Below are 25,431 nucleotides of genomic sequence, written 5' to 3' on the forward strand. Positions count from 1 at the left end.
CTTTGTGATGTGTGGTTTCATCTCACAGAGTTGAACATTTTTGATTCAGCAGGTTGGAAACACATTTTATGTGGTATCTAGGAGAGACCTTTTTTAGCCCATTAAAACCAATGGTGAAAAATTCATTATCCCACCAAAAAAACTAGAAAGAAGCTATGTGTAAAACAGCTTTGTGATGTGTGGATTCAGCTCACAAAGTTAAATCTTCCTTCTGATTTAGCAGGTTTGAAACCATCTTTTTGTTGAATCTATAAAGAAATATTTTGAGCCTGCTGAGGCCAATGGTGAAAAACTGAATGTCCTGCCATAAAAACTACATAGAAGCTATCTGTGGAAATGTTTTGTGATCTGTGGATTCATCTCACAGAGTTAAAGCTTTCTTTGGATTCAGGAGGTGGAAACACTCTTTTTGTGGGGAAATCTCAAAGCTCTTTGATGCCAATGGTGAAAAACTGAATATCCCACAACAAAAACTAGAAAGAAGCTACCTGTGAAACTGCTTTGCCTTGTGTGGATTCATCTCAGAGAATTAAGCCTCTTTTTTTGATTCAGCAGGTTAGAAACACTTTATTTGTAGAATCTGTGAAGGGACATTTTGGAGCCCACTCTGGCATATAGTAAAAAACTGAGTATCCTGTGATAAAACTAGAAAGAAGCTATTTGTGAAATTTATTTGTGATGTGTGGATTACACTCACAAAGGTAAACTTTTCTTTTGATTCCACAAGTTGGGAATACTCTTTTTGTAAAATCTACAAAGGGACATTTTGGAGCCCTTTGAAGCCTGTAGTGAGAAACAGAACATCCCATGATAGAAACTAAAAAGAAGCTATCTGTGACACCTCTTTGCAATGTGTGGATTCATCTTACAGTGTTAAACCTTGCTTTTGATTCAGATGGTTGGAAACCCCTTTTTCTTAATATCAACCAAGAGACATTTTGGAACCCATTGGTTCCTATAATGAAAAGCCAAATTTATTTTGATAAAAACTACAAAGAAGCTATCTATGAAACAACTTTCTGATTTTTTGGATTCATCTCAATGAGTTTAACCTTCATTCTGATTCAGAATTTTGGAATCCCTCATTTTGGAGAATCTACCAAAAAAAAAAAAAATTCAGAGTTCATTGAATCCTGTAGTGAAAAATCAAATATCCAGCGATTAAAAAAAAAAAAGAAAAGAAAATATCTGTGAAAACACACTGTGATGTGTCATTTCATCTCACAGAATTAAACTTTTTTTTGAATCAGTAGGTTGAAAATACTCTTTTTGTAGAATCTATGAAGAAACATTTTAAAGCCCGCAGAGACCTACAGTGCATAGCAAAATATCCTGCTATAAAAACTAGACAGAATCTATCTATGGAATTTCTTTGTGATGTGTGGATTCATCTTACAGAGTTAAACCATGCTTTTGATTCAGCAGGTTGGATACATTTATTTTCTAGAATCTATGAAGAGACATTTGGGAACCCATTGAGGCCTATAGTGAAAAACTGAATATCAAGCAATAAAAACTTGAAAGAATCTATCTGTGCAACGTCTTTGCAATGTGTAGATTCATCTCACAGAGTTAAACCTTTCTTTTGATTTAGCAGGTTGGAAACACTCTTCTTGTAGAATCTACAAAGGGATATTCTGTAGCCCATTGACACCTATACTGAAAAACTGAATATCTTGAGATTAAAACTAGTAAGAAGCTGTCTGTGAAAATGCTTTGCAATATGTGGATTTATCTCACCAGGATAAGTGTTTCTTTAGGTTCTGCAAATTGGAAATATTGTTATTGCACAACCTAGAAAGAAAATTTTCAGAGCCCATTGAAGCCAGTGATGAAAAACCAAATATCTTGCAATAAAAACTAGAAAGAAGCTGTCTGTGCAAATGCTTCATGATGTGTGGATTAATCTCCCAGAATTAAGCCTTTCTTTTAATTCAGCAGGCTGCTCACACTCTTTCTTAGAATCTACTAAGAAACATTTCACAGCTGTTTGAAGCCATTAGTGATAAACTGAATATCCCATGATAAAATCTAGAAAGAAACTGTCTTAGAAACAGCTTTGTGATGTGTGAATTTATCTCACAAATTTTAACATTTCATTTGATTCAGAAGGCTGGAAACACTATTACTGTGGAATATATGAAATGACATATCAGTTTCCATTGAGGTCTCTAATGAAAAACCCAATTTCCTGTGATGAAAACTCAAATGAAGCAATGTGTGAAAATGCTTTGCAATGTGTGCATTTATCTCACAGAGTTAAATCTTTCTTTTATTCAGTAGATTGGAAACACTATTTTTATAGAATCTAAGAAGAGGCATTTCAGAGCCCATTCATGCCTATAGTAAAAAAGTTAATAAACCATGGTAAAAACTAGAAAGAAGCTATCTGTGAAAATGTTTTGCAATGTGAGGATTCTTCTCATTGGGTTAAAACTTTATTTTGATTTAGCAGGTAGGAAACACTATGAAGGGACATTTCAGAGTTCATTGAGACCAATATTGAAAAACCTAATATTCTGTAATAAAAACTAAAAAAAAAATCTGTCTGTGAAAACGTGTTGTGATATGTGGATTCATCTCACAGAGTTAAAACTTATGTGTATATATATATGTATGTATGTATATATATATATATATATATATATATATATATATATATATATATATAAATCAGGTTGGAAACACTCTTTTGGTATTATCTACAATAAGACATTTCTGAGCCCACTGAGATCTCTAGTGAGAAACTGAATATCCTGCAATAAAAACTAGTAAGAAGCTATGGTTGAAAATGCATTGAAATGTGTGGATTCACCTCAAAGAGTTGAAACTTTCTTTTGATTCAGCAGGTTGGAAAAACTCTATTTGTAGAATTTATGAAGAAAAATTCTGAAGCCCTTTTATTCCTACAGAGAAACCAAATATCCCACAAAATAACCAGAAAGAAGCTATCTGTGAAAATGCTTCATGATGTGTGAATTCATCCCACAGAGGTAAACCTTTCTTTTGATTCAGCAGAATGGAAACATTCTTTTTGTAGAATTTACATTCCACAGTCCATTTAGGCATATAGTGAAAAACAAAATATCCTGCAATAAAAACTAGAAAGAATTTATCTTTGACAACCCATTGTGAATTGAACATTCATCTCACCGGGTTCATCTTTACTTTGAATTCAGCAGGTTGGAAACACCCTTTTTGTAGTATCTACAAAAGACATTTTGGAGCTCTTTGAGGTTTATAGTGAAAAACCAAATTTCCACTATAAAAACTAGAAAGAAGACATCTTTTAAATGCTTTGTGATGTGTGGCTTTATCTCACAGGGTTAAACATTTATTTTTATTCAGCAGATTGTAACCACAGTTTGTAGAATCTATGAAGGGACATTTCGGAGCCCATTGATGCACACAGTGAGAAACCAAACATCCTGCTATAAAAACTAGAAAGAAACTGTTTGTGAAAATGCTTTGTGATGTGTGAATTCATGTCACAGCTTTACAACTTTCTTCTCATTCAGCAGGTTGGAAACACTCTTTCTGTCGAATCTACCAAGGGATATTTCAAAACCCATTTAGGCATATAGTGAAAAACAAAATATCCTGCAATAAAAACTAGAAAGAATCTATCTGTGATAATGCTTTGTGAATCGAAGATTCATCTCACCGGGTTCAACTTTGCTTTTGATTTAGCAGGTTGGAAACACTCTTTTTGAAGTATCTATGAAAAGACATTTTGGAGCTCATTGAGGACTATAATGAAAAACCAAACACTCCACAATAAAAACTAGAAAGAAGACATCTGTTAAAATGCTTTGTGGTGTGTGGATTTGTCTCACAGAGCTAAACATTTCTTTTGATTCAGCAAGTTGGAAACACTTTTTTTGTAGAATCTAAGAAGGGACATTTCAGAGTTCATTTAGGCATAGAGTTAAAAACCAAATATCTTGTAACAAAAACTAGAAAGAATCTATCTGTGATAATGCTTTGCAAATTGAAGATTCATCTCACTGGGTTCAATTTTATTTTTGATTTAGCAGGTTGGAAACACTCTTTCTGAAGTATCTATAAAAAGATGTTTTGGAGCTCATTGAGGCCTATAATGAAAAACTGAACACTCCACAATAAAAACTAGAAAGAAGGCATCTGTTAAAATGCTTTGTGATGTGTGGATTTGTCTCACAGAGCTAAACCTTTCTTTTGATTCAGCAAGTTGGAAACACTTCTTTTGTAGAATCTAAGAAGGGACATTTCAGAGTTCATTGAGGCATATAGTGAGAAAAAGAATATCCTGATATACACTGGAAAGGACCTGCTTGTGAAAATGTTTTGTGATGTGTTAATTCACATCACAGAGTTAAATCTTTCTTTTTATTTAGCAAGATGGAAACCCTCTTTTTGTAGAATCTATGAAGAGACATTTTGGAGCCCATTGAGGCCTATAGTGAAAAACCGAATATCCTGCATCAAAAGCTAGAAAGAAGCTACCTATGAAAATGCTTTGCAATGTGTGGATTCATATCACAGCTTTAAAACTTTCTTTTCTTTCAGCAGAATGGAAACACGATTTTTGTAGAATCTATGAAGGGACACTTCATAGCCTATTGAGGCCCTTAGTGAAAAAAATAATATCCCACGATAAAAACTAGAAAGAAGCTATCTTTGAAAATGTTTCAAAAGGTGGAGATTTATCTCACAGAGTTAAACATTTCCTTTGAGTCAGCAGATTGGAGAAACTATTTTTGTAGAATCTATGAAAGGACATTTTGGTGCGCTTTTAGGCTTGTAGTTAAAAACCGTATGTGCTTCAATAAAAATTAAAGAAGCTGTGAAAATGCTTTGCAATAGGTGAATTCTGCTCACAGTTAAATAAATTTTTCTGATTCAGCAGGATGAAAATCTTTTTATCTAAAATCAACAAAGAGACACTTCAGAGCCAGTTGAGACCCATAGTGAAAAACAGAAAAGCCTGTGATAAAAACTAGAAAGAAGCTATCTGTGAAAACACATTGTGATGTGTGGATTCATCTAGAATCTATGAAGGGACATTTCAGAACCCATTGTGGCCTATAGTGAAAAACTGAATATTCCACTATAAGAATTGTTAAGAAGCTGTCTGTGAAAATGCTTTCCCATGTGTGAATTTATATCGCATAGTTAAACGTTTCTTTTGACTTAGCAGGTTGGAAGCCCTGTTTTTGTAGAATCTATGAAGGGACATTTCAAAGCCCATTGAGGACTACAGTAAAAACCTGAATAGGCCACCTTAAAAACTAGAAAGAAGCTACATGTGAAAATGCTTTGTGATGTGTGGATTCATGTCACAGCTTTACAACTTTCTTTTCATTCAGCATGTTGGAAACACTCTTTTTGTAGAAACTACAAAGGGAACTACAAAGTTTGTAGAAACTACAAACTTCATAGCCCATATAGGCTTGTAGTGAAAAACCAAATATCCCAAGATAAAAACTGGAAAAAATCTATCTGTGAAAATGCTTTACAATGTGAGGATTTATCTCACAGAGTTAAACATTTTCTTTGATTTGGCAGGTTAGAAAAACCCTTTTTGTAAAATCTATGAAGGGACATTTTGGAGTCCTTTTAGGCTTATAGAGCAAAATTGTATATCCCTTGATAAAAAATAAAACATGCTATCTGCAAAAATGCTTTCTGATGTGTGGATTCATCTTAAAGGGTCAAACCTGTGGGGAAAAGAAAGAGAGATCAGATTGTTACTGTGTCTATGTAGAAAAGGAAGACATAAGAAACTCCATTTTCATCTGTACTAAGAAAAATTGTTTCCACTTTGAGATGCTGTTAACCTGTAACTTTAGCTCCAACCCTGTGCTCACAGAAACATGTGCTGTAATGAATCAAAGTTTAATGGATTTAGGGCTGTGCAGGGTGTGCCTTGTTAACAATATGTTTGCAGGCTGTATGCTTGGTAAAATCATCACCATTCTCCATTCTCGATTAACCAGGGACAAAAGGCACTGCAGAAAACTGCAGGGACCTCTGCCCAAGAAAGCCTGGGTATTTCCCAAGGTTTCCCCCCACTGAGACAGCCTGAGAAATGGCCTCATGGGAAAGGAAAGAACTTACCATCCCCCAGCCTGACACCTGTAAATGTCTGTGCTGAGGAGGAGTACTGAAAGAGGGAGGCCTCTTTGCAGTTGAGATAAGAGGAAGTCTTCTGTCTCCTGGTCTTCTCTGGGAATGGAATGTCTCAGTGTAAAGCTGACCATCCCCATTCGTTCTATTCTGGGGTAGTTGTAGGATTGATGAAAGGACTTTTCAGAGTTCATGGAGGCCTTTACTGTAAAACCAAATATCACATGATAAACACTAGAAAGAAGCTATCTATAAAAAGTGTCATGATATGTGGATTGAGCTCAAAGATTTAAATATTTATTTTCACTCAGCAGGTTGTAAACACTCTTTTTGTAGAATCTACGAAGGTGCATTTTGAAGCTCATTGAGCAGAATAGTAAATAACTGAAGATCCTGTCACAAAAAAAAATATAAACTATCTGTGAAAGCACTTTGCAATGTGTGGATATATCTCAAAGAGTTAAACCATTCTTTTGAAACAGCAGGTTGGAAACACTCTTTTTGTAGAACTTACCAAGGGACATTTCAAAGTCCATTGATTCCTATAGTGAAAAACCAAATATCCCGTGATAAAACTAGAAAGAAGCTATCTGTGAATACGCCTTCTGATGTGTGGATTCATCTCACAGACATAAACCTTGCTTTTCATTTAACAGGTTGGAAACACTCTTTTTGTAGAATCTTCTAAGGAACATTTTGAAGCCTACTGAGGCCTATACTGAATAACAGAAGATCCTATGATAAAAAGTAGAAACTATTTTTGAAAATTATTTGTGATGTGTGGATTTATCTCACAAAATTAAACCTTATTTTTGATTCAGCAGTTTGGAAACACTCTTTTTGTAGAACTTACAAAGGGACAATTCAAAGTCCATTCATTTCTGTAGTAAAAAACTAAGTATCTCATGATAAAAACTAGAAAGAAGCTATCTGTGAAAATGCTTTGTGATGTGTGGATTCATCTTACAGATTTAAACCTTTCTTTTGATTTAGCAGGTTGGAAACACTCTTTTTGTAGAATCTATGATGAGACATTTCTGAGCCTATTGAGGCCTAGTATTATTCCACAATAAATACTAGAAAGAAGACATCTGTGAAAAGGCTTTGTGATGTGTGGATTCATCTCACAGACATAATCATTTCTTCTGATTTAGCAGGTTTGTAACACTGTTTATGTAGAATCTATGAAGGGACATTTTGAGCACATTAAGGCCTATGGTTAAAAAAAAAAACCTGAATATCCCACAATAAAAACTAGAAAGAAACTATAATTCAATAAACTTTGTGATGTCTGGATTTCTCTCACAGAGTTAAACTTTTCGTTTCATTCAGCAGATTTGAAACCCTCTTTTTGTAGAATCTATGAAGAGACATTTCGTAGTCCATTGAGGCCTATAGTGAAAACCCAAATAACGAGCAATGAAAACTAGAAATGAACTCTTTGTGAAAATTATTTTCAATGTGTGGATTCATGTCACCAGTTTAAACATTACTTTTTAATCAGCATATTAGAAACAATTATTTTGTACAATATACAAATGAACATTTCAGAGCACATTGAGGTTTATGGTGAAAAATTGAATGTCCTCTGATAAAAATTACAAAGAAGCCATCTGTGAAAACATTTTGCCATGTGTGGATTCATCTCACAAAGGCAAATAATTCTTTTCATTTAGCAGTTTGGAAATACTCTTTTTGAAAATTCTATGAAGGGTCGTTTCGGAGCCCTTTGATGCCCATACTAAAAAACTGAGTATCCCATGATAAAAACTAGAAAGGAAGAATCTGTGAAAAGGTTTTGTGATGTTTGGATTCATCTCATCAAGTTAAACCTTCCTTTTGATTTAACAAGTTGAAAACACTTTTTTTATGGAACCTACGAAGGGACATTACAGAGCCCATTGAGGCTTATAGTGAAAAACCAAATATTACACAACAAGAACTAGAAAGAAGTTATCTGTGAAAATGCTTCTAAATGTGTGGATTCATCTCAAGAGATCAAGTTTTTTTTTTAATTCAGCAGGTTGGAAACACTTTTTTTTCTAGAATATGCGAAGGGACATTTTGGAGAACATTGAGGCATATTAGGAAAGACTAAATATCCAAAAGCAAAACTTAAAAGAAACTACCTGTGAAAACACTTCACAATGGGAGGTTTCATCTCACAGGGTTAAACTTTTATGTTGATTTGGCAGGTTAGAAAAACTTTTTTTATAGAATTTATGAAGGGACATTTTGGAGCCCACTTAGGCCTTTAGTTAAAAACAAAATATTTCACAATAAAAAACAAAAAGAACTATCTGTGAAAATGTTTTGTGATGTGTGGGTTAATCTTACAGAGGTAAACCTTTCTTTTGATTCAAAAGGTTGGAAAACTTTTTTTTTTTTTTTTTTTTTTTTTTTTTTTTTGTAGAATGTACGAAGGAACATGTTGGAGACCATTGAGGCTTATGGAGAAAAACCAAATATCTCATGATAAAAACTAGAAAGAAGCCACGTGTGAAAATGCTTTGCAATGTGTGGATTGATCTCACTAGGATAAATATTTCTTTTGATTAAACAGGTTGGAAACACTCTTTTTGTAGAATCCACAAAGGGACACTTCAGAGCCCATTGATGCCTATAATAAAAAAACAAATATTGGGCGTGAACAAATAGGAAGAACCTATCTGTGAAAATGCTTTGAGATATCTGGATTCATCTCACAGAGTTAAACCTTTCTTTTTATTCAGCAGGTTGAAACACTCTTTTGTAGAATCTATGAAAAAAATATTTCATAGTTCATTGAGGCCTATAGTGAAAAAACCAATATCCCACTATAAAAAATAGAAGCTTTCTGTGAAAATGCTTTTCAAAGTGTGGATTATTCTTATAAAATTAAACCTTTCTTTTCATTCACGAGGTTGAAAACACTCTTTTTGTAGAATCTACAAAGGGACTTTTCAGAGCCCGTTTTGGTCTGTAGGGAAAAACTGAATATCTTGCAATAAAAACTTTAAAAAACCTGTCAGTGAAAACAATTTGTGATGTGTGGCTTCATCTCACCTCGTTGAACCTTTTTTTTTTTTTTTTTTTTTTTTTGATTCAGCAGCTTGGAAACACTTTTTTGTAGAATCTATGAAAGGACACTTTGAAGTTTATTGTGGCCTATAGTGAAAAACTGAATATCACATGATAAAAACTAGGAAGAAGCTGTCTGTAAATGTGTGGATGTGTGGATCTCATAGAATTAAACCTTTCTTTTGATTCAGTAGGTTGGAAACCCTCTTTTTCTGAAACTTATGAAGAGACATTTTGGATCTCATCAATATCTATGGTGAAAAATCGAATATCCTGCGACAAGAACCACAAAGAATGTAACTATGAAAAGCCTTTGAAATGTGTCAAATAATTTTACAGTGTTAAAATTTTGTTTTAATTCAGCCATTTGAAAACAGTCTTTCTGTAGAATCTACCAAAGGACATTTTGGAGCCCAAAATGAAGGCCAAAAGTGAAAAACCAAACATCTTGTGATAAAAACTAGAAAGAAATTATCTGTGAAAATTCTTTGCAATGTGTGGATTTATCTCCGAAAGTTAAACCTTTCTTTTCATTCAGCAGGTTGGAAACACTCTCTTTGGAGATGTACAAAGGGACATTCCAGAGCCTTTTGAGGCTTATAGTGAAAAACCAAATATCCCATGATAAAAATGAGAAAAGATATCTGTGAACACACTTTGTGATGTGTGGATTCCTCTCACAGAGTTAAACCTTTCTTTTCACTTAGCAGGTTGGAAACAATCTTTTTATAGAATCTAAAAAATGGGACATTACAGAGCCCATTGAGGCCTACATTGAAAAACAGTATTTTGTGTTAAAAACCAGAAAGAAGACATCTGTGAAAATTCTGTATGATGTGTGGATTAATCTCATAGAATTAAACCATTCTTTTGATTCAGCGTGTTAAAAACACTCTTTTTGTAGAATCTCTGAGGGACCATTTCAAAGCCCAATGAGGCCTAATGTGAAAAACCTGATATCCCCAGATAAAAACTAGAAAGAAGATCTTTGTGAAAAGCTTTGCAATCTGTGTATTCATCTCACCAGGTGAAATCTTTATTTTGATTCAGCAAGTTGGAAACACTCTTTTTGTAGACTCTATGGAAGGACATTTCAGAGCCCATTGAGACCTGTAATAAAAACCAAATACAGGGAGAGAATAAGTAGAAAGATGCTATCTGTGTAAATGCTTTACAATGTCTGGATTCATCTCACAGAGTTAAACTTTTCTTTTCATTCAGCATGTTGAAACACTCTTTTTGTAGAATCTACAAGGGAATATTTCATAGCACATTGAGGCCTAAATTGAAAAACTAAATATTTCATGACAAAAACTATAAAAAAGATATTTGTGGAAATACTTTGTGACATATGGATGCATCTAACAGAGGTAAACCTTTCTTTTGATTCAGCAGGTTGCAACCAAACTTTTTCTAGAATCTACAAAAGGACATTCAGAGTCACTTGAGGTCTGTAGTGAAAAATCGATTATTTCGCTATAAGAACTATTAAGAAGTTGTCTGTAAAAATGCTTTGCAATGTGTGGATTCATATCACAGAGTTACACCTTCTTTATATTAAGCTGGGTGGAAATCATCTTTTTGTAGCAAATATGAAGGGACATTTCAGAGCCCATTGCAACCTAAATTGAAAAACAGAATATCCCACAATAAAAATGAGAAGGAAGCTGTCAAGGGAAAATGCTTCTCAATGTGTGGATTCATCTCCAGTTTTAAAGTTTTCTTTTGATTCAGCAGATTGTAAACACTCATTTCGTAGAATCTACGAAGGTGCTTTTTGGAGGCCATGGAGGTCTATAGTGAAAAAACGAATATCCTGAAATAAATACTAAAAGAAAGCTCTCTGTGAAAACACTTTGAGATACATGGATTTTTCTCACAAGGTTAAACTTTTCTTTTGAGTCAGCAGGTTGGAAACACTCTTTTTAGAATATATTAAGGGATATTTCAAAGCCCATTGAGGCCTAAATTGAAAAACTGAATATTTCACAACAAAAATTATAAAAAAGATATTTGTGAAAATGCTTTGTGTTGTATGGATTCGTCTAACAAAGGTAAACCTTTGTGATGATTCAGCAGGTTGCAACCAAACATTTTCTAGGATCTAGAAAGGGACATTTTGGAGCCAATTGAGGCTTATAGTCAAAAACCGATTATCCCACTATAAGAACTATTAAGAAGCTGTCTGTAAAAATGCTTTGCAATGTGTGGATTCATATCACAGAATTAAAACTTCTTTATATTCAGCTGGGTGAAAATGATCTTTTTGTAGAAAATATGAAGGGACGTTATTCAGCAGCTTGGAAACATTCTTTTTCTAGAATCTAGGAAGGGATATTTCAGAGCCCATTGAGGTCTATAGTGAAAAACTAAAGACCCTGCAATAAAAATTATAAAGAAGCTTTCTCTAAAAATGATTTGTTACATGTGGATTCATCTCACAGAATTAAACCTTTCTTTTAATTTGGCAGGTTGGAAACCCTCTTTTTGTAGGATGAAACAGGGGAAATTTCAAATTCCTTGGAGGCCAAAAGTGAAAAACCAAATATCCGCAGATAAAAATGAGAAAGAAGTTATCTTTGAAACTCCTTTGTGATGTGTGAAAAAACAAACATCCCCAGACAAAAATGAGAAAGAAGCTATCTGTGAAACTCCTTTGTGATGTGTGGATTCATTTCACAGAGTTAAACCCTTCTTTAGATTCAGCAGTTTGGAAACACTCTTCTTGTAGAATCTACAAAGGGTCATTTCAGAGCCCATTGAGGCTGACAATGGAAAACCTAATACCTTGCAATGAAAACTAGAAAGAAGACATCTGTGAAAACACTTTTTGGTGTGTGTATTCCTCTAACAGAGCTACACCTTTTATTTATTCAGCAGGTTGTGTATACACTTTTGGTAGAATCTACAAAGGGACAGTTAAGAGCCAATTGAGGCCAAAAGTGACAATCTGAATATTCCACTACATAAACCAGTAAAAATCTGTCTGTGAAAATGTTTTGCAATGTACCAATTCATATCACAGAGTTAAGCCTTTTTTTTTTTTTTTTTTTTTTTTTTTTGGTCAGCTGTTTGGAAACCCTCTTTTTGTAGTACCTACGAAGGGACATTATAGAGCCCATTGTGACCTAAATTGAAAAACTAAATATTTGACAATAAAAACTAGAAAGAAGCCATGTGTGAAAATGCTTCTCTATGTGTGGATTAATCTTCATTGTTAAACTTTTTTTTGATTCAGCAAGTTGGAAACACACTTTTTGTAGAATCTACAAAGGGACTTTTTGGAGCCCTTTGAGGTCTATAGTGAAAAACAGAATATCCTGTTATAAAAACTACAAAAAACTCTCTGTGAAAACACTTTTTGATGTATGATTCATCTCACTGGGTTAAACTTTTTAATATTATTTAGCAGGTTTTAGACACTTTTTAAAATAGAATCTATAAAAGGGCCTTTCAGAGCTTATTGAGGCCTATAGCGAAAAACCAAATATCACACGACAAAAACTAGAAAGAAGCTGTCTGTGAAAAAGCATTGCAATGTGCCAATTCATCTCACAGGGTTAAACCTCACTTTTGATTCAGCAGGTGGGAAACTTTTTTTTTTTTTTTTTTTTTTTGTAGAATCTATAAAGGGACATTTTGAATCCCAACATGGTTTATAGAAAAAAAAGAATATTCCACGATGAAAACAGGAAAGAAAATATCTGTGAAAATTCTTTGTGATGTGTGGATTCATTTTGCAGAGTTAAAACTTTCTTTTCATTCAGCAGATTGAAAACTTTCTTTTTGTAGTAGCTACCAAGGGACATTTCGGAGCCCATTGAGGCCAAAAATGAAAAACTGAATATCCCATGATAAATATAGAAAGAAACTATGAAAATGCTTTGCAATGTGTGGATTTTTCTCACAGCCTTAAACTGTTATTTTCATTCACCAGGTTGGAACCACTCTTTTTGGAAACCTATGAACTGACATTTGAGAGCCCATTGAGGCCTATAGTGAAAAACTGAATATCCCACAATAAAAATAAGAAAGAGGCTATCTGTGAATATGCTTTGTGATGTGTGGGTTCATCTCACAGAATTAAAATTTTCTTTTAATGTAGCAGGTTGGACACACTCTTTTTGCAGAATCTGCAAAGGGACATTTCAGAGCTCATTGAGGCCTATAGTGAAAAACTGAATATCTTGGGGTAAAAACAAGAAACAAGTTATCTGCGAAAATGCTGTGTGATATATGGATTCATCTCACTGAGTTAAACCTTTGTTTTGATTCAACATTTTGGAAACACTGTTTTTGTAGATTATACATAGTAACATTTCAGAGCCCATGAGACCTGTAGGGAAAAACCAAATATCCTGTGATAAAAAGAAGAAACAAGCAATCTGTCAAGATGCTTTGCAATTGTTGGATTAATCTCACTGACTTAAAACTTTGTCTTGATTCAACTGGTTGGAAACACTCTTTGTAAAATTTACAAAAAGACATTTCACAGTCCATTGAGGCCTGTCGTGAAAAACCCAATATTTTGTAATAAAAACTAGAATCAAGATATCTGTGAAAACACTTCACAATATGTGGATTCATCTCACAGAGTTAAACCTTGCTTTTGATTCAGCTTGTAGGAGAAATTCTTTTTGTAGAACTTACAAAGGGATATTTCAGATCCCATTGAGGCCTATTGGGAAAGGCCGAATATTCTGCAATAAAAACTGGAAACAAGCTACCTGTGAAAATGATTTGTGATGTGTAGGTTCATCACACAGAGTTAAACCTTTGTTTTCATTCAGCCGATTAGAAACACGGTTTTTGTAGAATCTATGAAGGGACATTTCTGAGCCCATTGAGGCCTATAGTGAAAAAGTGAATATCCTGCATTATTAACTAGAAACGAGGTGTGTATGAAAATGCTTTGCAATGTCTGGCTTCATCTAAGGAAGTTCAACCTTTGTTTTGATACAGCCATTGGAAATACTTTTTTTGTAGAATCTATGAAGGGAGATTTCAAAGTCCATTGAATCCTTTAGAGAAAAACGAAATGTCTCACGATAAAAACTAGAAACAAGCTGTCTTTGAGAAGGCTTTGTGATGTGTGGATTCATCTCACAGATTTAAACCTTTGTGTTGATTCAACCCTTGGAGAGACACTCTTTGTAAAATCTACAAAGGGACATTTCAGAGCCCATTGTGGCTTATAGTGAAAAACCAAATATCCCACAAGAAAAACTAGAAACAAGCTAACTATGAAAACGCTTTGAGAGATGTGTGATTTCATCTCACAGAGTTAAATAATTCTTTTGGTTCAATCAGTTGGAAACACTCTTTTTGTAAAATCTATGAAGGGACATTTGCAGTCCATTGAGGCCTGTATTGAAAATTCTAGTATCCTGTGATGAAAACGAGAAACTAGCTATCCATGAAAAAGGTCTGCGATGGGTGGATTTATCTCTCAGAGTTAAACAATTTCTTTATTCAGTCTGGCCCTAGTAGTCCTGTCAGCATGGCCCCTTGAATCCACTTTGAATTTGGTTCACAGCAGAGCAGGTGCCTCACGTCATGAGGCAGACACTCCTCCAACATCTTGCATTTCATTCCAGGATGGAGAATGTAAGCGGCAGTAAGGTCAGAGAGGGGTGAGGATAAAATTTGGTGAATGGTGGGTAAGGTCCTACAACTTCACCTGCAAGACAAGTACAGACAGATGACACAGAAGGTGCTTCTAACTTTATTCCCGCCTTTCTTTAATTGCACAAGCTTTCCACACCATGGCCTGCTGCTGAGGGAAAAAAAAAAACTCCAATGTATGGGTAATGTTGTGGCACAAACTGTGTCCATTCTGGCTAGTTCTCACTTTGGGCCTTCATTCCTGGAGCCACATGGGAGCAGTATGTATTGATGCTCGGTGAGCTGTGAAATCCACACTGGCCTTTTCTTTTCCCGACTTCCATGTTCCTCGTGGGCCTAGGGTTTCCTGGGTCTGGCTCGAAGTCTTCCACAGTAAACATTTCCCAGTTCAGAGAGTACGACCCTCAGGAGGATCCATTGCATGAGTGTTTCCTTCTAAACACTGTCACATTTTAATGACTGGGCAGCTGTGATACTTTTGGAACCATGGATTCCCATTATATCCAAGAAGGAAACTATTGTTCTTCCTCTTCTATCAGAGGGCTGCATGTTCCCTGTAAGATGAGAAGTAGCCAGCCATGTCTGGCTTTTGCCTGGTAATCTAGGCTCTGTTTTATTTCATCTGCATGTCCTTTCTTATTGTAGAAGGAGTCTTTCATTGAGCTGTTCCTGGGTGGGACTGCTTCTCACCACTGATCTTCTTGTCTGCCAGGGATTTCAGGAAGCAAAAGGGACTTTGGGTAGGCTGGCTGCAGGCTAGGTTGTGGGTAGTGGTCTCGTTGTGGGGCCTGAGGTGGTTTGTACTTTGCAAGAGGCTCTTGTGTCCTCTGGCAGGAATCCCTGAACACGGCTTGGACTCCAGCACAGGCCCTCTCGTGCTCCCAGGCAAGCCTTGATTTTCCTTTGATTTCATGAAGATTCCACAGTTCCCCTCTGCAGTACTCCTGGACACCATTTTCAGGCTTGCAATCGCCCCAGATGGCCTCTGAGACATCTCTGAACCTCATTTGCCCCCGTGAGAATCCAGTTCCAGGTGTGAGATCTCTGCTCCACTTTGGACTTGCCTTTGCCTTGCCCAGACAGCCATGCTGAGAAGGAGGAGCAGGACTAAACTGTTAGATATCGATCATATAAATTTGCTGAGTTACAAATATATCTCTAATGTTTCCAATAACCATGGCAGAAAGGAAGACACTGTACTTTGGATACAGACAGACTGATTACTCTGGAGGCACAAGGACTCAAAGGCTTCTTGGATAACATCTTTTTTGCTCCTAACATAACGACATATAGTGAAAAACGTTCCAGTGATAGGCCTAAGATGAATGTGGCCAATTGCCTCAAAATGTTCCTCTGTCAGAGTAAAAGAGTTCAAGACATTGTTTAAACAGTACATTTTCTGATGGTCTCATTTGATCATGGCATAAAATCAGCACATTTAGAGGAATTAATGGCCAGCATGCCAGTAATAAACTCACCATAACTATTTCACTTTATTCTGCACAGCAGACAGTTTAAGGTCAAATTTTATGGTCAGTGTATCTGAGCTTCTCCGTCACATTTCATAGTATACAGTCTTGGTTCCTCCCTTCTACTTTTGGAATCTGTCCAGGTAAAGATTTCTTGTGACTGAACTGTAGTTGCATTCTTTGACTAACTGCCACAGTACCCTGATGATTGTTCTCTCCTGGAGTCTTCTTTGTCCACTTCTGACAGCTCTTTCTTGAAGTCCTCCTCAACCTTTGTCCTGTAGTTCCATTCCAAGCTTTCATCCTTTGTCCACTCATCTTCTCATTTTACCTATATACATGTATACTGGAAGAAATTCGGCTGGGTGCAGGGACTCACATCTGTAATCCCAGCACTTTGGGAGGCCAAGGTGGGTGGGTCACGAGGTCAGGAAATCAAAACCAGTCTGGTCAACATGGTGAAGCCTTGTCTCTACTAAAAATACAAAAATTAGCTGGGTGTGGTGTCGCGTGCCTGTAGTCCCAGCTACTCGGGGGCCTGAGGCAGGAGGATTGCTTGAACCAGGAAGGCGGAGGTTGCAGTGAGCTGAGACCACCACTGCACTCCAGCCTGGTGACAGAGCGAGACTTTGGGGAAAAAAAGGGAAAGAAAAAAAAAGAAAAAAAATAATAAACAAATCCAGTGTCCATGAATTCTCAAACTGCTACCTTGATTCCAATGTACTCCCTCTCTCTGAGACGGAGTTGATTCCCTCAGAACCCAATGGTGGTATAGGGGTGGTGGGTTCCTCTGCTGGGGTCCTTACTGCCTCTCTCCTGAGCTTTAAGGATGGCTTCTGAGGGCTTTGGTGCTGTCCCAGAGGTTCCCAGCATTAACTCTGTTGCGTCTGTGATCCCAGCTGGGCAGTACTCCAGGGTCCCTGTGCTCACAGCAGCTCCTTTGGGCTCCGCTCCTGGCTGCTGTTGTCCCATGCAACGTTCAAGCCTACTTTGGAGCTGTTTCCTGGTGGGTGTGATTCTTGTTGTCTTCCCTTGAAGTGCAGACACTCCCAAAGTGGGCTTCAGAAGTGGGATGGGGAGCCGTCTTTATCTAGTTCTGGGGATGACAGGTCATGGGTGAGCAGGAGGGTGGCAGAGAATGGCAGGGATGTAGGGCAACTCTGAATATGCTCCGCAGCCTGGGATCAAGGTTCGGCCCAAGCAGCATGGGTGAACTGAATCTTTCTGGGTTGTCTTGCTCCGGGCTGCATGGCCGCCCTGGCACATGCTGCTGTGAAAGGGAATGAGACGAGACCAGGACCAGGGCCTGGGCGGGGGCTAGCACACTCCTTCCTTGCTCCACACAACTCCAGGAACGGTGCTCCCACATCACCACTCGGGGCCTCCCTGCCCTCCTTATTTCTCAATGACTGAGCTTTGTGTTCCAACACAAGCCCATTTGTTCAAGAAGTGTTTCTTTTAATGGTCTACACAATTGTGACAATATTTTTTTCCCAAGCTTGTCCATACTCTTATTAAGATGCTCACTTTTGTCACCTTTTATTTGTAATAATTTTTTATTTTTGCCTTGTTTTTTTAAAGATAATTTTATCACAGATACATATTCAATTAGTCTTTCAAGGAACCAACTTTTGTTTCATTGATTTTGGTATGTTGAAATTTCATTAACTTACATTTTTAGTTTTGTTCCTTCTTTCAACTATCATTGGTGGTTGTTTTCCAACTTTTTCTTGCTGAAGATGAGTTCATTTTAAAACTTTTATAGTGTATGTGTTTAAGGATATCTATTTTCTCTAAGGACCACTTTAGCTGTCAAATCCATGTATTAATATGTAGGGCTTTTTTTTTTTTTGATTTTACAAATTTCAGTTTCCTTTTTGATAAGTATTTCATTGACAAATTAAATTATATTTTTGAAAAATTATCCCTGGGGCCTGAAAGCTTGTGGGGATGAATAATTCCTCCCTCATCAGGCCCAGTCCCAAGGTGCAAGGCCACTTGCACCAGCAGTGTGCATCAGCAAGATAGCAGAAGCAGGAACAGGGCTGGCTGGAAGACAAGTTCCACCTGGGGATCAAGAGAGAGAGGCTGTCTGGGTACCATGTAGCAGTTATGTCAGACTGGGACACTTCCTGTTTACAGAAGACTATAAAACCCCTGATCTATAATCACTTTGGGCTGACACCATTTTAGGCAGTCTTTCTACACCCGGGCACTCGTTAAACAGCGTGTTTCTCCACACTGCCTTGTGTTGTTTATTGGCATGCTCTCAGGGTTTGAATCGATACAAGAGCCTTACAATCCAGACGATGCTTCTGCTACAACGACATGATGGATACTAACCCATCTCTCAAGAATACTCCCAAAATTAAATTTTTCTTTTTTCCAAGGTGCCCATGACACCCCCAATGTCAAGCCTGAAGTAGTTATTGAGAAAGTCGTCCCTTTTCCTTTTTCTATAACCAAATATATAGGAATGAAAGATTCTCCCTGGGGCCTGAAAGCTTGGGGTCATGAATAACTCCTCCCTCCTCAGGCTCAGTCCTAAGGTGCAAGGCCACTTGCACCAGCAGCGTGTGTCTGCAGGATAGCAGAAGCAGGAAGAGAGATTGCCAGAAGACATGTACCCCATGGAGATAGAGAGAGAGGCTGTCCGGGTACCATGTAGCAGTTATGTCAGACTAGGACATTTCCTGTTTACAGGAGACTATAAAACCTCTTCCCCATCCTCACTTGGGGCTGACACCATTTTAGGCCTCAGCCTATCTGCACCCTGGTGCTAATTAAAACAGCCTGTTGCTCCACACTGCCTTGTGTTGTTTGTTGGCACGTTCTCGGGGTTCGAACAAATACAAGAGCCTTGCACCTGGTGCCAAAACCCAGGAGGGGCTCCAGTCTGCATCCCCTGTAGACCTACCTTTCCACCCCAGAAAGCAGGCCACAGCAGCCGGACAAAAGAAGCTCCTCAGCCTCCAGTCACCTCTCTGTTCATGCACATTGTTCACTGATCTCACCTACTGGTATGTTTTCTGGGAGCCCAGGTTAACAGAGTAAAATCCGCATGGCCTCCCTTGATTTCACCAGTCCAAAAATCCAACGTTCGTCCAAGAAGGCTTCAGCATGTTCCAGGCACTCGCTGATCATCTGGTCTTAGGGGGATGCCTCTAAGCCATTTGATCCCATTCTGGGAATGAAAAAAGCAGCGGTGATGATCACTTCTTTTATCGTCTCTCTCAGGCTGTCCAGGATGATCTCCTTTTCCCTGTTCTCCCAAGCCTACCCTCTGTCATGGGAAATCCCCAGTCTTCCATTCCAAAGGACAGCCCTCTAGGCTGCCTCATAAAAACCTGCAAACCTTAGGCCTCAGGCAAGATATCCACCCTAAGTTCCTTGTCTTTTTTTTTTTTTTTAAATTCAATCTGGCCACAGTACAAATTGAATAATGGGTACAAACTGTCCGCAAATGGAACATTCAACTTTACAATTTTAACTGACAAGAAATTATTGCCGACGACTGGAAAAATGGGGAGAAATTCCTTATGTCCAGGCCTTTTTCACACTCAGGTCACAACCCGGCTTCTGCAATTCTTGCTCATCTGTTAAAATTCTCCTCCTCCATTCCCACCACCCTAGTCCCCTTTCTCCTCCCACCTTACGTCTTTTTCCTCGTTCAATCCAGCAGACTGCTGTCCACCCCTCCCAGCCCCTACCTCTCCCTCTCAACTGTCTTCTTTAACCCCCGCAAGCCTCCTCTTTGTCTTCCCAGCTGCCATGTTCCCAGCCACCATCTTCTCAGCCACCACTTTCTCAGTCACCATCTTCCCAGCCAGCACTGCCTCCAAAAGTACCCACTTCTTTTCCTACACCATCCTCTCCTCAGCACAATTCTAGCGCTGCCTGTACCCATTCTCCTCCTCCATCACCCTTTCCTTAGGCCGATAATCCCACCCTGCCACTTTACACCCCCATCTATCCTCCACTGCCTATTAACTCAACCCCCTTTTTCCCTTCAAACCCTTAACAGGAACCATTTCCAGGTTGTTCCTTCTCTCCCACCCATACTTACTCAGGCACCATTTTTTGGCCCATGCTCCACCCTTACTTCAAAGCCTGCGCTAGAGTGCCCTCTTCAGGAAGCAGCAGGAACTGAAGGTATTGTTAGCGTTCATGTTTCCTACTCCCTCACTGATCTCTCTCAAATTAACAAAAGACCAGAAGACCCCACCTCTTATATTAGAGAGTTTCAGTACCTCACCCAGTCTTATGAAGTAACTTGGCATGACCTCTACATTATCCTCTCTTTCACCCTCACGCTAGCAGACTGGGACAGTATCTGGACCCTAGCTCAGTTGCATGCTGATACAATTTATCACCAGGCTCCTACCCAACCTACTGGCACAGAGGCAGTCCCCAACAAGCACCCCCACTGGGATTATCAAGACAGGGACCCTGGACACTGCCATCAAGACTACATGATTGTGTATCTCCTTGCAGGACTCAAAACAGGTGCCCACAAAGTGGTAAACTATGAAAAACTTTCAGAAATCACCCAAGATCCTGACGAAAACCAAGCTCCTTTTCTCTCTTGTTTAATTGAAGCCATGGGAAAATATACCAACCTGGACCCAGCCAGCCCAGAAGGAACCACTACCTTAAACCTTTGGTTCATCTCCCAATCCACCCCCGATGTCCAATGCAAGCTTCAGAAGCTTGACGAAGGCCTTCAAACTCCACAATGAGACCTTCTTAATTTAGCCTTTAACAATCGTGATGAGGAATGTAAAAGGCCAAAACAGGGAGAATTTCAAATGCTTGCCTCTGCTATCACGGGCCCCGCAGGCCCACGGGGTCACAGCTCCATACAGAAGCCTCCTAGTAATCCACCTCCATCTGGCGCCTGTTTCAATTGCAGCAATGAAGGCCACTGGTCGCGACAATACCCAAACCCAGGTAAGCCCATCAGGTCATGCCCTCTCTGCAGAGGACCCCACTGGAATTCAGAGGGTGAATGCCCTATGCAAGGACTGCCCTTATCCCTTCCTGAGTCAGCCAAAACCTCCTACTCGGATCTCATCGGCCTTGCTGCTGAAGACTGATGGTGCCCTGGAACAGACGCCCCAGCAACTACCATCTCTTCATTCGAGCCAAGAATAATCCTGATGGTTGCAGGTAGGCCAGTAGGTTTTTAAATTCATACCGCGGCAACCTACTCTGTTTTACCTAAATTTTCAGGACGCACCCAGTCCTCCCAAGTCTCTGTTGTGGGAATTGATGGACAAGTCTCCAAGCCCCGAGCCTCCCCTCCGTCTTCTGCTCCCTTCACATCGTTTCCTTCACTCACTTTTTCTTAGTCCTGCCGTCATGCCCAACTCAGCTCCCAGGCAGAGACACCCTTTCAAAACTCCACACTACTCTCCACTTCCATGTTGACCATGGTACCTAACACATCCACCTAGACACCTCTGGTGCTTCTAGCTTTCTTCTACTCCTCCAACCTCCCACCCTAAAACATGCAACCTTTCCTTATCCCCTATTTGTAGTTAACTCCACTGTTTGGGATACTTCCACACCCTCAGTCACAAAACACCACACCCCCTTCCGCATTATCCTTAAAAACCCAACCCAGTTCCTATCACAGAAGCAGTATCAAATCCCCCAAGCAGCTCTTGTAGGACTTTTAAAGCCTATCATTTCTCACCTCCTCACCAGTCACCTACTCTGCCCAACAAACTCCCCTTTTAACACACAAATTCTACCTCTTAAAAAGCCAGATGAAACTTATTTCTTAGTCCAGGACCTCAGGCTCATTAACCAAGCTGTACACCCAGTATGTCCAGTAGTTCCTAACCCACACACTTTAATTTCCTCAATTCCCTCCAATACCACCCATTTTTCTGTCCTAGACCTAAAGGATGCTTTTTTTCACAATTCTTTTGCATCCTGATTCTCAAGACCTCTTTGCCTTTATGCGAGAAGACTCTGACACCCACCTTTCACATCAGCTCACCTGGTGCATAATAACTGAAGGTTTTAGAAGCAGCCCCCACCTTTTTGGAGAGTCCCTTGCTCGTGACCTCTGTACCTCATCCCTAAAACCGTCCATTCTCCTTTAATATGTTGATGATTTGCTCCTGCGTAGCCCTTCTCAAAAAGACTGCAACACCCATACTATCTCTCTTTTAAACTTCCTGGCAGAGCAGGGGTACCACATCTCCCCTAAAAAAACAAAAATATGCACCCTCTCAGTCACCGACCTAGGCCTAGTTCCTACCCCATAATCCCAAGGGCTCACAATTGACCACATTTCCCTCCTCCAGTCCCTCCTGCCTCCGCAAACTAAGCAAGGAATTCTCTCTTTTCTAAGACTAGTGGGATATTTTAGGCTCTGTGTTTCCTCCTTTGCTGTATTGCCAAACCATTATACCACCTGCTAAAGGCTCTCTCCATAAGCCTTTAAACCCTGCACAGCCTATTACTCAACCTTTCCATCTACTCCAAAAGGCTCTCATCTCAGCCCCCAACCTCACTCTCCCAGATCTCACCAAACCCCAAACCTTTCTCTCTATATATTGATGAATGGCGTGAAGTTACACTAGGTGTTCTAGCTCAGTCCAAGGGACCTCCCCTCCAGGTTATCATCTACATCTCCAAACAGCTTGAAAACACAGTTCAAGGATGGCCTGCCTGATTCCAAGCATTGGTGGCAGCTGCTGTCCTCACCCTTGAAAGCCTAAAACTATCTCTTCATGCCAACCTAACAGTTTATTCAACCCATAACATCAAAGACATGTAAGCTTACTGCAGTGTACTTAGTCTCATCTCTGCCCCACAGCTCCTCCAACTATATGCTTTATTCACAGAAACTCCCCAAATCACCCTGCTAACCAGCTCCCATTTAAACCTGGCCACACTCTTACTTGAAGCTACTAGCTCCCAAGACCCTGCACACTTCTGTGTAGACACTGTTCAAATCTTTCTTATACCTTTTCCAAACCTGACAGACCAGCACCCTCCAGATGCCTCTTTTACTTGGTTTTGAGATGGCAGTTCCTTCCTACATCAAGGAGGCCAACATGCTGGCTACGATATAGTGTCACTCCACACACTATTGAAGACAATCTGCTCCCCCTAGCATCCACATCCCAAAAAGCTGAACTCATCCCCCTCACTCTAGCAGCCAGCCTATGAATTAACATATATTCAGATTCTCATTATGCATTCCACATAGTGCACTCACATTCATCCATCTGGAAAGAATGGGGTTTCCTAACTGCAAAAAAAAAAAAAAAAAAAACTCTTGTCGTAAATGGCTCTCTCATCAGCAAACTCCTTCAAGCTGCCAGACTCCCACAGAAAGTTGCCATCATTCATTGCAGGGGCCACCAAACTCCAGACAATCCTATATCAGCCAGAAATGCTCTAGCAGACAAGGTAGCCAAATAAGTAGCCCTACAACCTGTGCAAGGCCAGTTTCTGTCCCTGTCCTCATTCTCTCCTCTTTATTCCTCAGAAGAAAAGGACTTCCAAGCCCAAAACCTTCAAAAGCAAGGACCATGGGTATGTCAAGAAATGGCATTTCATTCTTCCTCACTCTCAAACAATCTCTATCCTCCAAAGCCTCCACAACTCTTTCCATGTTGGTTACAAACCTCTCTTGCAACTTCTCCACCATATTCTCATTTGTTCTCACCGTTCCAGCCATGTTCAAGAAATTACCCAGTCCTGCTCTATCTGCCACTCAGCATCACCCCAGGATTCCCTCCAGCTGCTGCATTTTCCTACCCACAAAGCCTGGGTCCATGTACACAGGCAAGATTGGCAAGTAGACTTCATTCACATGCCACGCGATAAATGGCTCTGCTATCTTCTAATCTTTGTCTGTACTTTCTCTGGGTGAGTAGAAGCATTCACAACAACTTCAGAAAGTGCAAATGTCAGACAAATTCCCGTCATGTGTATAATTACCCATTTGGGATTCCCAACATCCATCCAGTCCAATAGCGGGCCCTCCTTTAGCAGCCAAATTACCCAAGACATCTCTACATCCTTGGGAATAAAATGGGTTCTCCACACACCCTACAGGCTTCAATCTTCAGGTAATGTTGAAAAAGTCAACTCTGTCTTTAAAGCCAAACTCACCAAGCTGGCTCTAGAAACCCGCCAATCATGGACAGGAAATCTTCCTTTCACCCTTATGAGACTCCGTGCAACACAAAACGCACCCTCTATTTATAGTCCCTTTGAAATCATGTATGGCCAAACTTTTGTCTTAGGGCCTCCACCCTTACCAAACTCTGAGCCAGTCAGTAATTACCTCCCTGTCTTAATCCAGACATGGTCTTTCATTCATGAAGCAGCAAATGAGGCCATGCCTCTCCCTATAGTCATCTCTTTGTCCTCTATACATAACTGTCTTGCAGGCACAGACATGTTTATCTGCCAACCCGACCCTCATGAAAAGCCACAACCAAAGTGGACAGGCCCCTACACTGTGATACTCTGCATGCCCAATGCAGTGAGAGTCCAAGGACTCCCCCACTGGATCCATCACACCAGGGTCAATCTCACCCCCAAGGCTACTTCTTCCTCCAAAACATTAATAGCTGAGTTGTCATCTAGGCCAATTTCTCCTACCAAGCTTAAATTAACAAAATTTTTTTTTTCTTAGAACCAAAACACAAGGAAGACTAATCACCTGCTTTCAGAAATGGCCTGTATCTGCCCAACCTTTTGCTGTACCTGACTTCCAACCAAAAGTCTTAGTACAGGACTATCCCTCACCACAATCCTAATATTGTCAGTAGCTGCCCTGTGGTCCACAGCAGCTCCTCTGAGTTGCCGTGAGTGTTATCAGTCTTTTCACTATTGAGGAAAAATGCAACAATCATTTACTTACCATACTCAAATAGAAAAATTCTGTTATGAAATCTTAATTGAGGAATGTGTTGAATCATGGAAAAGTTATTATAAAGTAAAAAATCTAGGAGTATCTAGCAGTCATAAAGGGGCTATATGTCCAAAAGGTAAGGGGTGGTTTTCCCTCCACAAAATTGGATGACGGAGAGTAAACACTCAAGTGCTAAAGGACATAAAGAGAAAACAGATTATAGCCAAAGCAAAAGCCAAAACAAACAACTACCACCCCCCTGTGCCCAAATCACCTGTGGTA

The 25,431-nt window shown here is 39.1% G+C and overlaps 1 pseudogene; it reads left to right on the plus strand.

The window, feature by feature from the left end:
- The first annotated feature begins 17,510 nt into the window (after positions 1 to 17,510).
- On the plus strand, positions 17,511 to 21,551 carry LOC129137306 (transcription factor NF-E4-like; annotated as a pseudogene).
- The last annotated feature ends 3,880 nt before the right edge of the window (positions 21,552 to 25,431 follow it).

The sequence above is a fragment of the Pan troglodytes genome, chromosome 18, assembly GCF_028858775.2.
Source record: "Pan troglodytes isolate AG18354 chromosome 18, NHGRI_mPanTro3-v2.0_pri, whole genome shotgun sequence".
NCBI lineage: Eukaryota > Metazoa > Chordata > Mammalia > Primates > Hominidae > Pan > Pan troglodytes.